At 42.6% G+C, this 15,889-nt stretch overlaps 1 protein-coding gene and 1 pseudogene across 9 annotated transcripts in view; both read right to left on the bottom strand.

Moving 5' to 3' along the window:
- APOD (apolipoprotein D) overlaps nt 1-15,889 on the bottom strand; it is an 89,696-nt gene that overhangs the window by 28,269 nt on the left and 45,538 nt on the right. For 2 of the 9 annotated variants that reach the window (XM_089910640.1, XM_089910643.1), the window contains exon 2: nt 10,808-10,957. The exons of the other annotated variants lie outside the window; for them this stretch is intronic. The gene's annotated coding sequence lies outside the window, so the exon portion shown is untranslated. The remainder of the gene's footprint in view (nt 1-10,807; nt 10,958-15,889) is intronic. 9 annotated transcript variants of the gene reach the window in all.
- LOC149749347 (ubiquitin-conjugating enzyme E2 L3 pseudogene) lies at nt 3-10,544 on the bottom strand (annotated as a pseudogene).

Below are 15,889 nucleotides of genomic sequence, written 5' to 3'. Positions count from 1 at the left end.
GGATAAAATAAGGAAGAAGTCTGAGAGAAGAGGAGAAGCAGAGGAAGACCAGGACTGTGACCTGGGGACAGAAGTGAGTTTTCCTCTTATTGACTCACCTCTACCAAGAATTAGGGCAGGAGGAAACATAAAATTTAGCTCTCCAAAGTCTAGAATGATCTTAATCTTACATATCCACTTTACTGAGGACATCTCTAGTGATTTGTTTGGAGATATTTGGGTGAAGAAACTTTGATACTTTTTTATTGTCAATGGGTTTTAACCTGCTACGAAAATAGGGATGAATCATAAAACTTGGTCCTCAAATATGCCCCGGTTATAATTTTTTTAAAAATAAATTTATTTTATTTTTGGCTGCGTTGGGTCTTTGTTGCTGCGCGCGGACTTCTCATTGCAATGGCTTCTCTTCTTGCAGAGCACGGGCTCTAGGTGTGTGGGCTTCAGTAGTTGTGGCACGTGGGCTCAGTAGTTATGGCTCACAGGCTCAGTAGTTGTGGTACATGGGCTTAGTTGCTCTGTGGCATGTGGGATCTTCCTGGACCAGGGCTTGAACCCATGTCCCCTGCATTGGCAGGCAGATCCTTAACCACTGCGCCACCAGGGAAGCCCATGCCCTGGTTTTAATTTAAAGCCAAGTATTCAGTTCGGTTTTCTTTTCTGTTTTTTTTTTCATTATACCGCTTATTAGATCCATGACACGGTGGTAACCACATTTTTCATGTCCACTGACACCATTTATTGACATCTTTTCTTCTCTTAGAACATCTTAAAATTTTAATCCTATCTTTACAGGTTACCTAGACCACGTTTGATTATGAAAATTGTAGAAAATTAGTAACTGCCACAAGCAGATGCTGGGCGGTGCCCATGTCAATCTTCCACAGAGTCCTGCTTCTTGGGTTATCCGAATGCACTGCTCAGGGTCTCTGCTCACACGCTGGAATCAGTTGTGGCAGATTTTAGTCCACAGGTCGCTTTTCCCCATATTTCTTTGTAAACTCTTCAACGTTCTTACAGAATTTTTTACTGTCCTTGGGCTGGGGGGTTCATTTGGTTGGTTTTGGTTGCTGGCTTCCAGTTTTCAGCACTAATTACCAGCAGACAGACCTGCCCTTTTCATCCATGTTCTGGGTGATAGATCTTCAATTTAAATGTGATCTTTGGTAGCTTGAGTGGGTAGTCTGCTGGAAAGCTCATTTCGATTCTGAAGGCCCCCTTATCAATATGGAGGGTTGTCAGGAACCATAAGCCCTTGCCAGGTCAGCAAAGTAGCTTCATCAACCTAGATGTAAAGGAAGTTTTTCATCTCACATTTGAGGATGTCTTCAAGCCCCTTCATCAGCCTCCTGCTGGCTGCCATCTTCAATCTGGTGCTGCTGGCACCTTGACATCTTTTCTTTAATATTTAGGTCTGTAATTCTGCAGATACCACACATAATAAGTGGAAAGTTATCTCATTTTCTTTATTTCATTTTTGTGGACAAATAGAGAGTCTTTTAGTTTATATCAGGTATAAAGATCACAGAAAGTCTAATTCAAGTTGAAAACCAACAACATTTGGCTGATCATAAACTTTCCCAGGGTGCCACATCTAGAAGAAATTCAGTACCAAGTACAAGTGCCATATTGTTGCTATATCACAGGTATCTCACATATCAATGATATTGTAGCTTAGAAGCAGCATCTACAGTTTAAGTTGCTCATGCTGAGATGTAAGATGTTGCCGGCAATATTTATTTTGAAAACATACAAACAATAGTTCTCTTTTTCATTGCTCCAGTTACCCTTAGTTATAGTACTTAAAAGTACTTTTGTACTGTTTTGTGTGTGTGATTATAGAAGTAATTCATGTTCAAAAAAAGTGGAAAACACAGGAAAGCACAAAGAAGAAAAGCATATGAAAGCCAGTAATTCCACCAGCCAGAGAGAACCATGGTTACCATTTGGTATTTCTGATATATAGGGATAGGGTTGTAGAAGAGTTATAGAGAGGAGGCATGTATCTTTGGAAACAAAAATGAGATCATATGAGGGACAGGGAGACAAAAGGTGAAAGGGATGCTCCAATTGCATCAGAGTTCATGTGAGACCTTCCGACAGAGACCTGCCAACAGAGAAGTGGAATATTTGAGCTAAACCTTGAGCCCTCCCAGGACTAAGTTCTAGGAGCCTGCCTAAGGGTATAGCCTGGTTGTAACTGAATGACTCTGGCCCTGGGGTATCCGTGGCCTGTCAGGTTTCACAGCAGGTCAAGGCCACTTCTAGGATTTACTCTGCTTTGTAGCTTCCCACCTTGACCTGGAGAAGGCTGTGAATAAAATGTTTCTAACTCACTTTTCCTCTCCCCTCTCGTCCCCCTTAGCCAGGATTCTTGGCTCTTAGTAGCCAAGCTTCTCTATAACTGATATATTATTTATGATATTTGCTCCACTGTCACTACAACGATTTTATATTTTGCTCTCTTGAGATATGTTGCAAGAGAAGGAAATATGGTTTTGCCTTTGTTTCACGTCATGCCCATTTATGCTAAATATATAAAATGGCTCCTCAGGCATTTCCCACACCCTGTACCAAAGAAAAATTTTCATTCAGTTGTGTCTTCTAGTGACTCCACACAAGTCCTTTTGACTTTGGGCCAGAACCATTCAATATTCGTTCCACAAAATTTTCTCAAGCACCCACACAGGCCAGGTACCATTCCATGTACTGGGGATACAGCAATGAATGAAACCTGCAAAAATCCCATCCCTCACAGAGTGCTCATTCTGGTGAGACCAGATGGCCAAATGCCTCTTGCTGCCATGCCAGCTCATTCAATCATTCATTTGTTCAAGCATTCATTCATTCAAGCGGTCCTTCAACAAACAGTGAGTGCCTACTATAGTGGCTTTGTAATGTGTTAACTTGGCTAGGCTACATTACACTTTCCTTTCCTTCATGTTTTTGGATAGGGTGGGCCACCAGAGGGATTCTCATGTGAGATTTGGAGGGTGGAAGTGAAGCAGCAGTCATTTTGTAGCTCACACATATGGTCGTGTATCTGCTGGCCCACCTCCTTTGCATGAAGCAGGGACCAGGCCCATACCTGCCCTCACCTCCCCTAGGTCCTCCCTCAGCTTCCCTGACCCCTGGGCAGCTGTGGGCATTTACACCCACGATGACAGGTGCCTTTGTTTGACCCGTCAGCTCTGTTAGCTCCTATGTACTCTGCTCCACTCTCCTAAGACTCAATCCTGACAAAGCTGGCATTGCTTACCCTCCACTCTACTTCACCCTGCATTTCACTTTTAATTAGCTAAGGAAATTTATTTAAATTTGTTAAACGTATTTAAAATTAATTAGCTAAGTGATATATCACTTATTATGTACATTCTACTTTATTTATCCATTCAACAAATGTTCTAACAAGATTCTCCTACGTGGCAGGCACTCTGCTAGGTGCTGGGGGTACACTGGAGAGCAGAACAGATGTGGTCTCTGCCCTCATGGAGCTTACAGCCCAGCAGGGGAGGACAGACCAAAAATTCAAGTAAACAAACAAAACTTGATTTTAAAAATGAGTGGGGCTGTATAAATAGAGAAAGGTGAGCCAGGGTGGACAGGAGGGTAGGACCTATTCCAGATAAGATAGATGGGGAAGGCCTTTGTATCCAAATGCATTTTTAAATATTAGAAAGTCAAAAGGATATGGACCCATCAAGAAAGCAGTTTTTGTTAGAAGTGTTCATCCGTTTGAAAAATACTCCACAGTGGTGAAATTTCTTAAGAAGAAATATGAATAGAGATGGAAAGCTAGCAGTTTGAGAGACCCAGGTTTAGGAGGAAAGAGACAGTCATACAAGTTCGCTGGGAGAACAGGAGATGGTGAGCAATCTCTTTCTTTCCTTTTGATCTGATGTTGTGTGTGTGTGTGTGCGTGTGTGTGCGCGTGCACGTGTGTGCGTGTGTGATATGATGCACTCTTTCCTTCACAGAAAGTCTTCTAGATTAGTCCATTCTGAGGAAACAAGTGGGGTGACGGCTCTGCATTTTCTTTGGCGCTGCCCAGGAACCCAGCATGAAACCACTCAGACTGGCTGTGAACGCTAGGTATTACCTGAGTTGGAAATGCTCCCCAGTTAGAGTGAGTTCCCTGGTCAGGGGCTCCCAGTGATCCTGGAATAAGCCACATCTGTCACCAGAGGGTAAGGGTCATGACTTTAATCCTTTTGTGTTCCCTCAGCATGCTGAGCAACGTGCTATGCCCCCAGCAGGAGAATCGGTACTTATTGATGCCTTTATACAAAAGCTTCCCACCTGAGCCAAGTCAACTTTTAAAGCTTTTAGGGACTACCCTGGTGGCACAGTGGTTAAGAATCCGCCTGCCAACGCAGGGGACACGGGTTCGAGCCCTGGCCCGGGAAGATCCCACATGCCGCGGAGCGGCTAAGCCCATGCGCTACAACTGCTGAGCCTGCACTCTAGAGCCCGTAAGCCAAACTACTGAGCCTGCGTGCCACAACTACTGAAGCCCGCGTGCCTAGAGCCCGTGCTCCACAACAAGAGGAGCCACCGTAACGAGAAGCCTGCACACTGCAACGAAGAGTAGCCCCCGCTCGCCGCAACTAGAGAAAGCCCCGTGCAGCAACAAAGACACAACACAGCCAAAAATAAATAAATAAATAAATTTTAGAAAAAAAAAAAAAAAGCTTTTAAAGGTTTGGGCCTGAAGTGTGGACTCAGGACACAGAGACCCCAGCAGGGAACTAGTGGTCTTCTAATATTTCTCATGATGTTTCCAGGTCAAGTTACTGGTTTTGGATCCAGAGGAATGATGCTCCTCATGTTTGGAATTCTACAGAGGAGAGGAAGAACTCAAACAAAAAGCTAGGAGAGGAGCCAATGTGATGAGGAAGAGATTAAAGCCCCTTTCTTCTCAAATGAGGACATTGCTTTCAAAACAAGGATGAACACTGTGTTGGGAAATTTCAAGTTCTCCTTACTGTTTTGCTCTCAGGGCAATTTTAGTAAATAAAGCCCCACTGTTATTCATTGGATTTTCCAGATTTGCTTTAAGCTCCTTTAGCTTGGTGGTGGCAGGCCGACAGGTTATAAAGAAAACACAGCAAGAGAAATCCAGGTTAAAATATTTATTTAAGTTAGCCTCTGCATATCTTTCCATATACTCTATTATTTCTGAACTCACTTTACCTATATGTCCTCAAAATACCCATGAATATCCACTCCTTCCTAGATGGCATTAAATTTCATTTTAGATTTTAAAAAAAGAAAAAAAGTGCCTTGTCCTGGAACCTGACATTTTCTTCATGGGTCAGAATACCCAGAGTTTCTGTGGTTCATCAACACCAGGGAGATTAAGCACCAAACATTTCACAGACTTCTGTTATAAAGGTTTTTACAAACATGGACCCGTGCAAAGGCTCGGTTGTCACCACTAAAGACAATGGTGTTCCTCAGCCTTACTGTCTGGCCCTGATTAGCACATATGACATAAATAGTATAGCCTCTGGTGTGACCTTGTCACAAAATTCACTCACCTTGGCTATTAGTGGCCTTTACCTGACATAAAACAAATGACTGATCAAGTGAACAAAAGAAATCATAAAAATTCAAGCAAAAGGGGAAAAGTATATGCACACGTAAAGTTTTAACCTAAGGTCACCCAGCCTAAAGCTCTCAGCCAGAAAATGTGTCGCCATCTTTCCTCCCACAAGGCATTACTGGGTGGAAACACATAAGCATCATCAGCTGAGTCTGCCCTGGGACAGCCGTCTCACAGTTCTGGTAGAGGAACAACAGCCTGAGACCCCATCTCCAGCACCAGGCACGCCTGTGACCTGGCTTCCATCTTGCACTCAGAGGCCAAGGCCTGGATTCATCACCCCTCACTGCAGGAGCTCGGGAAGGTTCTGCTCAAACTGCAATATTTATTGTTTGAAGCACTTTTAAAGTCCCTTGTTATCCAAAGCCTTTCCCTTGAGCCTTGGAGAGGATTACAAAGTAATGCTTTCTTCCTTCAGCTCATTTCTTAGGAAATTGCCTTCAGACCTGCCAAAGTCACAAAGAGATGCAGGATTTCATTGGTGTCTTCATACATGGAACATTTGGTCATCCCTCATGATTTTTTCCACTCCTATTTCCTGAAGAGAAAACAGAAGCTCTGGGAAAGAGGGGCTACCTGCCTCTGGTCTCTTGGCTGCCCTGGTAGGAAGAGTCCAAGTGACAGTTCCAGGAATGAGGCTGGGACTGTGGGCAGATCCACACCCGTTGCTTCACCTTCTCATTTCACAGTGTGTGGCCCGCTGTCAGGTGAGGGCCACACTCCTTCTGTCCAGGTGCTTTGCCTTCACCTTGTTTTGTCACCACATTTTCCCTTATTTTCTGCCTTTCTTCCATCTATATATCATAAATCCATTCACTATCCATCCATCCACCCATCCTTTTACCCATTCTTCCCAAACTGATGACTTCCTATGTGCCAGGCTTTGTGCTAGGCGCTGACTCTGAAGAGGAGTGAGAATGATTCCTGCCCCCAATCTTGTGGGAGAGGCATATGTAAATATGTTATACATATTTAGCATATGTAAATAACTCAAATATGGTGCAGAGGTTGAGGTGTGCATAAGACCAAGGGACTGCCTGCATGCAAAGGAGAAGCATCACCTCCAGCTGTCACCTCCTGAGGTGGACTTTCTGTCAAAATGGCCCCTCTGATCCCACCTCCCGGTGTTCACGCCCTTGTGTGATCCCCTCCCATTGAGTGTGGGTAGAACTTATGACTTGCTTGATTCTACCATAAGACAAAGGTGACAGGATGTGGGTGACTATGTGTATGTAATTACATTATTCTGTTACATAAAATTGTAGTGCCCATCTTACTGGAGTTTCTGTCTCCCTTGCTATAGCTTTGAGGAAGCAAGTGACCACGTTGGGGAATCCCACGTACCAAGAAACTTGGCTTTAGGAGCTAAGGACAGCCTCTGGCCAACAGCCAACAAGAAACTGAAGCTCTGTGTCACGTAGCCGCAGGAACTGGGCTCTGCCAACAACCTGAGGGAACTTTGGAAGTGGACTTTTCCTCAGCAGAGCCTCAGGTGAGACTCAGCCCCAGCTGCCACCATTTTCTTTTTTTTAATTGAAGTATAGTTGAGTTACAATGTTGTGTTAATTTCTGCTGTACAGCCAAGTGACTCAGTTATACCAGCTGACACCTTGATTACAGTTTTAAAGACCCTAAACAGCAGATCCAGATAAGCTTTGCTGGGATTCCTGAAGCACAGCAACTGTGAGATAAAACACGTGTGTTGTTTTAAACCCCTAAGTTTGTGGTAATTTGTTATGCAACACTAGAAAACTATCATACCTCCTGAGGAGCAGCTATCAGGAATGTAAAGTTCTGGGAAGGGGCTGACAGCTGGGGTAATGTCTCCAGCTCCCATGTTCATCCATTCAGCAAATATTTATCGAGCATTTATGATGCACGATGCACTGGTTTAGATACATTAGTAAACAGAAGAAAATCCCTGGGACTTCCCTGGTGGCACAGTCCCTGGTTGAGACTTCCCTGGTGGCGCAGTCCCTGGTTGAGAATCCGCCTGCCAAAGCAGGGGACATGGGTTCGAGCCCTGGTTGGGGAAGATCCCACATGCCGTGGAGCAACTAAGCCCGTGCGCCGCAACTACTCAGCCTGTGCTCTAGAGCCCGCGAGCCACAACTACTGAGCCATGTGCCACAACTGCTGAAGCCCATGTGCCTGGAGCTGGTGCTCTGCAACGAGAGAGGCCACTGCAGTGAGAAGCCTGCACACCATGACGAGGAGTGGCCCCCGCTCGCTGCCACTAGAGAAGGCCCACGTGTACCAACGAAGACCCAATGCAGCCAGAAATTAATTAATTAATTAATTAATTTTTTTTAAAAAAAGAAAGAAAATCCCTGCTCTCACGAAGCTTATATTCCAGTCAAGGAATAAAAACATTAAATTAATAAATAAATTGTATATAACATGTTATTAGGTGATGAGTACTATAGAAAGGATAGAGGGGCTGGGGATGCCAGGGGGTGGGTTGAAGTTTTCGTAGGGTCACTGGGGTAGGCCTCACTGAAAGGGCAAAAGCTGGAAAGAGGTGAGGAAATATTACACAAGAAACTCTAGGCATCCTCCACGTGTACAACTTCAAGCACGGATTCAAGGTCTAATCCTGCCCTGGGGGTTCATGCAGGTCATAACTGCCCTTTTCAACCTCCTTTCTCACCGCTACTCCTCCATGCCCAGGTCCACCCTGCATCCTCACCTCCCAACCCTCTGCCATTCCCCAAACCCACCTACCAAGAATCCTCACTCCTCATTCTGTTTCCACAACAAAATGCTTCTCCTCCCTGGTCACCTCAGTGGTCGCCTCCCCCGAAGCCTCCCCCGGTGCTCCCACCTCACCCTCAGAACAAAGTGCACCCCTCCTCCACGTTCCCTCCAGCTTTGCTTGTGACTTATTGTGAGTTTTCTACTTTCCACACTTGTTACAGCTGGTGGCCTCTGTCTCTTGGAGAGACTGGAATGCAGGGACCTGGACTTGTTATCACTGAGTTTCCAGGCTTGGGCATTATTACAGGTGAGATTTGTCGAAAAAAAAAATTAGCTGGAGATCAGCCCTCTGTGGGTTTTTCTCTCTTTCCGTCTGCCTCTCGCTGACTCCCTCACTGTCTTTCCCTGCACACCTCTTTCTGCATTTCTAAGTGTCTTTTTCCGTTTCTCAGTCTGTCTTGGTTTCTCTCTCACACACATGTAGGCACATGCACATGGACACTCGCACAATCATTATGCAGAAGTTTCTTTTGAGCATCTTGTTTTCCCACGGCACCAGGGGGACAGGTGGGAGGGAAATGAGAGTGGGATGGGGTAGAATTGGGGCGGAGGAAGAACCTTTACTTCGAGGAAAAACCTGAAGTATACCACGGGCCACTCTTAAATATAGGTTAAAACAACCACATTACTACCCACACATTCACCTATGGAGGAAACTCATTCCTCTTATCTTCACATCATCCAGGGTTTCTCAACAGTGGCACTATTGATTTTTTTGGATCAGATAATTCTAATATGGAGCATGTCCTGTGGCTTGTAGGATGTTTAGCAGCATCTCTGGCCTCTAACCGCCAGTAGCAGCCCCCAGTCATGACAATCAAAGATACCTCAAGATGTTGCCAACTGTCCTTCGGGGGCAACCCCTTCCCCCTTCCTCCATTGAGAACTGCTGATGTAGCCCTTTTCTCTGATGTCACTCATGTGCAATCTCTCAGGCAGCCTCCTAAGCATATCATTTCTACAAGGTGCAATAGAACAGCAACCTGAGCCTGTTCTCATCCTTCCCTAAGCCCTGGGTCTGGCCCTCTGGGATCCAGCACTGACCCTGTGGGGGCCTCTGGTAGCTTACAGGGCACCTTTGTGCTGCCCCTTTTGGGAAGAGCTATCTCCAAGTCAGGACACTTAGCTTGGATTTCAGTCCCCATTCACAAGTTCTACTGGCTCTTTATGTGCAGTGCACCAACTGCACAACCGTATACTGTGGCCCTGTACAAACATTACCCTCCTGCTACTAAACACTGGGGTGGCTCCCAATGAGTTATTCTTCTGAAACCAGGACAGCCCTCTTCTTCTTGAATGTATCCATAGCTGAGGTGATGTGCATCAATGGGGGTGAGGTGTAGAGATGCACATTTTTTGCTTCTTAAAGCATCAGATTTTCCTTCCTAAATGTAGTACCTCGAGTAGTAAAATGTGGCCACCTGTGCAGGAGATGAGATCAGACTAGAAGGAGGAGACTATACTGTGGGTAGAACTCAGAGAATATCCAGGATGAAAATACAGTCTACAGATGACCAGAGAAAATGATGACCCACACTTGCAAAACAGTTTCTGAGATGATGTGTGACAGGATCCCAGGGACTCTCAAAGGGAAACCTGACTACCCTTTTGACCTTACAAGAATCTACCCCTAGAGGGTTTATGTAGCTTGATCCTGATGCTGCTTAACTTGTGCAGTCAGCCTGCAGTGGTCTAAGCACTGGCATTTTAGTATAATACCTAAAATGTTGTTTATAATTGTTAAAGTACATAGAGGAGGTTTATATCGTTTTTTATTTGCCTTGTTACTGAGAGAGTATTTGGACAGCGTATTATTCGTTTTCCAAACTCTACTTTTGATCCTACTTCTTCCACAGCACAGGCCTGACCTGCCTCACAGAATTGCACACATGTTCAAGACAGGGCCTTGGACTCTAAAACAGATAATTCATGTAGCCACATCTGTCTTTCCCAGAGAGGAGAAAGACGGAATAATGATGACTTTCCAAGGTTATTAGCAAGCAGCAAACATCTTGAGAAAGGAATGGTTTCCCTTCTTGAGTACAGAGCCCCAAATATGATGTCTAAAAAGTCTGGCTGTTGCATTACTTGTTGCAATTAAAAAGAAAACAAACACTGTAGGAGCAAAAGCCCTACCGATGGAGGCTTCCTCCTGAAATTCAGGCACCTGCTTGTTCATGAAACCACTCACCATGTAAGCCAATGACTGGGGGAAAGAATTAGTTTGCCTCTGATTACATCTGATTGCCATCAGTGATGACAATAAACAAGGCGGAATGACCAAACGATACTTGTGGGAAGCTCAGAAAAGGGCCTGGGAAACACTTTCAACTGAGGATACACAAGAGAAGAAAATCAACTGGGAGTCACATAGATAACAGGCACACTGACTTAATTCAGTCATCAGAACAGTACAAAGTAAAATAACAAAGCAATATCACTTTTTACCTATTAGACGGGCAGATGTTAGAAAGCTGAATAATGCCAAATGTTGCGGAGCTGTGGGTTAGAGGAAACCTGAGCTGCTGGTGGGAGGGGGCACGTGCAGCTATTCTGGAGAGAGTCAGGATTCAGTCAAATCATATTCCGGCCAAAAGCCTAGAAGAAAACGTAGGCCAAAATCTTCATGAGCCTTGGTTAGATAAGTTTTTTTAGAACACAAAACGTATGGGCCATAAAAGAGAAATTACCAACTGGACTTCATCAATTTTTAAAAATTTACTCTTCAAAAGACATTGTCAAGCAGGACTGGGGGAAACAGAGACTCCACTCTTGGGGGCACACACAAAGTAGTGTGTGCAGTGCGACCCAGGTGAAGGAGCACTGACCCCAGGGGAGACTGAACCAGACCTACCTGCTAGTGTTGGAGGATCTCCTGCAGAGGCGGGGGGTGGCCGTGGCTCACTGTGGGGACAAGGACACTGGCAGCAGAAGTTCTGGGAAGTACTCCTTGGAGTGAGCCCTCCCAGAGTCTGCCATTAGCCCCACCAAAGAGCCCAGGTAGGCCCCAGTGTTGGCTTGCCTCAGGCCAAACAAACGACAGGGAGGGAACCCAGCCCCACCCATCAGCAGTCAAGTGGATTAAAGTTTTACTGAGCTCTGCCCACCAGAGCAACAGTCAGCTCTACCCACCACCAGTCCCTCCCATCAGGAAACGTACACAAGCCTCTTAGACAGCCTCACCCACCAGAGGGCAGACAGCAGAAGCAAGAAGAACTACAATTCTGCAGCCTGTGGAACAAAAACCACGTTCACAGAAAGACAGACAAGATGAAAAGGCAGAGGGCTATGTACCAGATGAAGGAACAAGATAAAACCCCAGAAAAACAACTAAATGAAGTGGAGATAGGAAACCTTCCAGAAAAAGAATTCAGAATAATGATAGCGAAGATGATCCAGGACCTCGGAAAAAGAATGGAGGCAAACACCGAGAAGATGCAAGAAACGTTTAACAAAGACATAGTAGAATTAAATAACAAACAAACAGAGATGAACAATACAATAACTGAAATGAAAACTACACTAGAAGGAATCAATAGCAGAAAAACTGAGGCAGAAGTACGGATAAGTGACCTGGAAGACAGAATGGTGGAATTCACTGCTGAACAGAATAAAGAAAAAAGAATGAAAATAAATGAAGAGAGCCTAAGAGACCTCTGGGACAACATTAAACGCAACAATATTTGCATTATAGGGGTCCCAGAAGGAGAAGAGAGAGAGGAAGGACCAGAGAAAATATTTGCAGAGATTATAGTTGAAAACTTCCCTAACATGGGAAAGGAAATAGCCACCCAAGTCTAAGAAGTGCAGCGAGTCCCATACAGGATAAACCCAAGGAGAAACACACCAAGACACATAGTAATCAAATTGGCAAAAATTAAAGACAAAGAAAAATTATTGAAAGCAGCAAGGGAAAAATGACAAATAACATACAAGGGAACTCCCATAAGGTTAACAGCTGATTTCTCAGCAGAAACTCTACAAGCCAGAAGGGAGTGGCATGATATATTTAAAGTGATGAAAGGGAAGAACCTACAACCAAGATGACTCTACCCGGCAAGGATCTCATTCAGATTCAATGGAGAAATCAAAAGCTTTACAGACAAGCAGAAGCTAAGAGAATTCAGCACCACCAAACAAGCTCTGCAAAAAATGCTAAAGGAACTTCTCTAAGTGGGAAACACAAGAGAAGAAAAGGACCTACAAAAACAAATCCAAAACAATTAAGAAAATGGTCATAGGAACATGCATATTGATAATTACCTTAAACGTGAATGGATAAATTGCTCCAACCAAAAGACACAGGCTTGCTGAATGGATACAAAAACAAGACCCATATATATGCTGTCTACAAGAGACCCACTTCAGACCTAGGGACACATACAGACTGAAAGTGAGGGCATGGAAAAAGATATTCCATACAAATGGAAATCAAAAGAAAGCTGGAATAGCAATACTCATATCAGATAAAATAGACTTTAAAGTAAAGAATGTTACAAGAGACAAGGAAGGACACTACATAATGAACAAGGGATCAATCCAAGAAGAAGATATAACAATTATAAATATATATGCACCCAACATAGGAGCACCTCAATACATAAGGCAACTGCTAACAGCTATAAAAGAGGAAATCGATAGTAACACAATAATATGGGGGACTTTAACACCTCACTTAAACCAATGGACAGATCATCCAACATGAAAATAGATAAGGAAACGGAAGCTTTAAATGACACAATAGACCAGATAGATTTAATTGATATTTATAGGACATTGCACCCAAAAACAGCAGATTACACTTTCTTCTCAAGTGCGCATGGAACATTCTCCAGGACAGATTACATCTTGGGTCACAAATCAAGCCTCAGTAAATTTAAGAAAACTGAAATCATATCAACATCTTTTCTGACCACAACGCTATGAGATTAGAAATGAATTACAGGGGAAAAAATGTAAAAAACACAAACACATGGAGGCTAAACACTATGTTACTAAATAACCAAGAGATCACTGAAGAAATCAAAGAGGAAATCAGAAAATACCTAGAGACAAATGACAATGAAAACACAACAATCCAAAACCTATGGGATGCAGCAAAAGCAGTTCTAAGAGGGAAGTTTATAGTTATACAAGCCTACCTCAAGAAACAAGAAAAATCTCAAATAAACAATCTAACCTTACACCAAAAGGAACTAGAGAAAGAAGAACAAACAAAACCCAAAGTTAGCAGAAGGAAAGAAATCATAAAGATCAGAGCAGAAATAAATGAAATAGAAACAAAGAAAACAATAGCAAAGATCAATAAAACTAAAAGCTGGTTCTTTGAGAAGATAAACAAAATTGATAAACCGTTAGCCAGACTCATCAAGAAAAAGAGGGAGAGGACTCATATCAATAAAATTAGAAATGAAAAAGGAGAAGTTACAACAGACACCGCAGAAATACAAAGCATCCTAAGAGACTACTACCAGCAACTCTATGCCAATAAAATGGACAACCTGGAAGAAATGGACAAATTCTTCAAAAGGTATAACCTTCCAAGACTGAACCAGGAAGAAATAGAAAATATGAACAGACCAATCACAAGTAATGAAATTGAAACTGTGATTAAAAATCTTCCAACAAACAAAAGTCCAGGACCAGATGGCTTCACAGGTGAATTCTATCAAACATTTTGAGATGTTTCCTTCTCAAACTCTTCCAAAAAATTGCAGAGCAAGGAACACTCCCAAACTCATTCTATGAGGCCATCATCACCCTGATACCAAAACCAGAAAAAGATACTACAGAAAAAGAAAATTACAGACCAATATCACTGATGAATATAGATGCAAAAATCCTCAACAAAATACTAGCAAACAGAATCCAACAACACATTAAAAGGATCATACACCATGATCAAGTGGGATTTATCCCAGGGATGCAAAGATTCTTCAATATACACAAATCAATCAATGTGATACACCATATTAACAAATTGAAGAATAAAAACCATATGATCATCTCAATAGATGCAGAAAAAGCTTTTGACAAAATTCAACACCAATTTATGATAAAAACTCTCCAGAAAGTGGGCATAGAGGGAAACTACCTCAACATAATAAAGGCCATATACGACAAACCCACAGCAAACATCATTCTCAATGGTGAAAAACTGAAAACATTTCCTCTAAGATCAGGAACAAGACAAGGATATCCACTCTCACCGCTATTATTCAACATAGTTTTGGAAGTCCTAGCCTCGGCAATCAGAGAAGAAAAAGAAATAAAAAGAATACAAGTTGGAAAAGAAGAAGTAAAACTGTCACTGTTTGCAGATGACATGATACTATACATAGAGAATCCTAAAGATGCCACCAGAAAACTACTAGAGCTAATCAATGAATTTGGTAAAGTTGCAGGATACAAAATTAATACACAGAAATCTCTTGCATTCCTATACACTAATGATGAAAAATCTGAAAGAGAAATTAAGGAAACATTCCCATTTACCATTGCAACAAAAAGAAATACCTAGGAATAAACCTTCCTAGGGAGACAAAAGACCTGTATGCAGAAAACTATAAGACACTGATGAAAGAAATTAAAGATGATACAAACAGATGGAGAGATATACCATGTTCTTGGATTGGAAGAATCAATATTGTGAAAATGACTCTACTACCTAAAGCAATCTACAGATTCAATGCAATCCCTATCAAATTACCAATGGCATTTTTTTTACGGAACTAGAACAAAAGCTCTTAAAATTTGTATGGAGACACAAAAGACCCCGAATAGCCAAAGCAGTCTTGAGGGAAAAAAAGGGAGCTGGAGGAATCAGACTCCCTGACTTCAGACTATACTACAAAGCTACAGTAATCAAGACAATATGGTACTGGCACAAAAACAGAAATATAGATCAATGGAACAAGATAGAAAGCCCAGAGGTAAACCCACACACCTATGGTCAACTAATCTATGACAAAGGAGGCAAGGATATACAATGGAGAAAAGACAGTCTCTTAAACAAATGGTGCTGGGAAAACTGGACAGCTACTTGTAAAAGAATGAAATTAGAACACTCCCTAACACCATACACAAAAATAAACTCAAAATGGATTAGAGACCTAAATGTAAGACCGGACACTGTAAAACTCTTACAGGAAAACATAGGAAGAATACTCTTTGATATAAATCACAGCAAGATGTTTCTTGATCCACCTCCTAGAGTAATGGAAATAAAAACAAAAATAAACAAATGGGACCTAATGAAACTTAAAAGCTTTTGCACAGCAAAGGAAACCATAAACAAGATGAAAAGACAACGCTCAGAATGGGAGAAAATATTTGCAAATGAATCAACGGACAAAGGATTAATCTCCAAAATATATAAACAGCTCATGCAGCTCAATATTAATAAAACAAACAACCCAGTCCAAAAATGAGCAGAAGACCTAAATAGACATTTCTCCAAAGAAGACATACAGATGGCCAAGAAGCACATGAAAAGCTGCTCAACAATAATTAGTGAATTATTAGAGAAAT

The sequence above is a fragment of the Delphinapterus leucas genome, chromosome 4 (assembly GCF_059928025.1).
Source record: "Delphinapterus leucas isolate spDelLeu-1000000601 "Yukka" chromosome 4, BTC_Dleu_Yukka2, whole genome shotgun sequence".
Lineage (NCBI taxonomy): Eukaryota > Metazoa > Chordata > Mammalia > Artiodactyla > Monodontidae > Delphinapterus > Delphinapterus leucas.
This window is presented reverse-complemented; position numbering and strand designations above follow the sequence as displayed.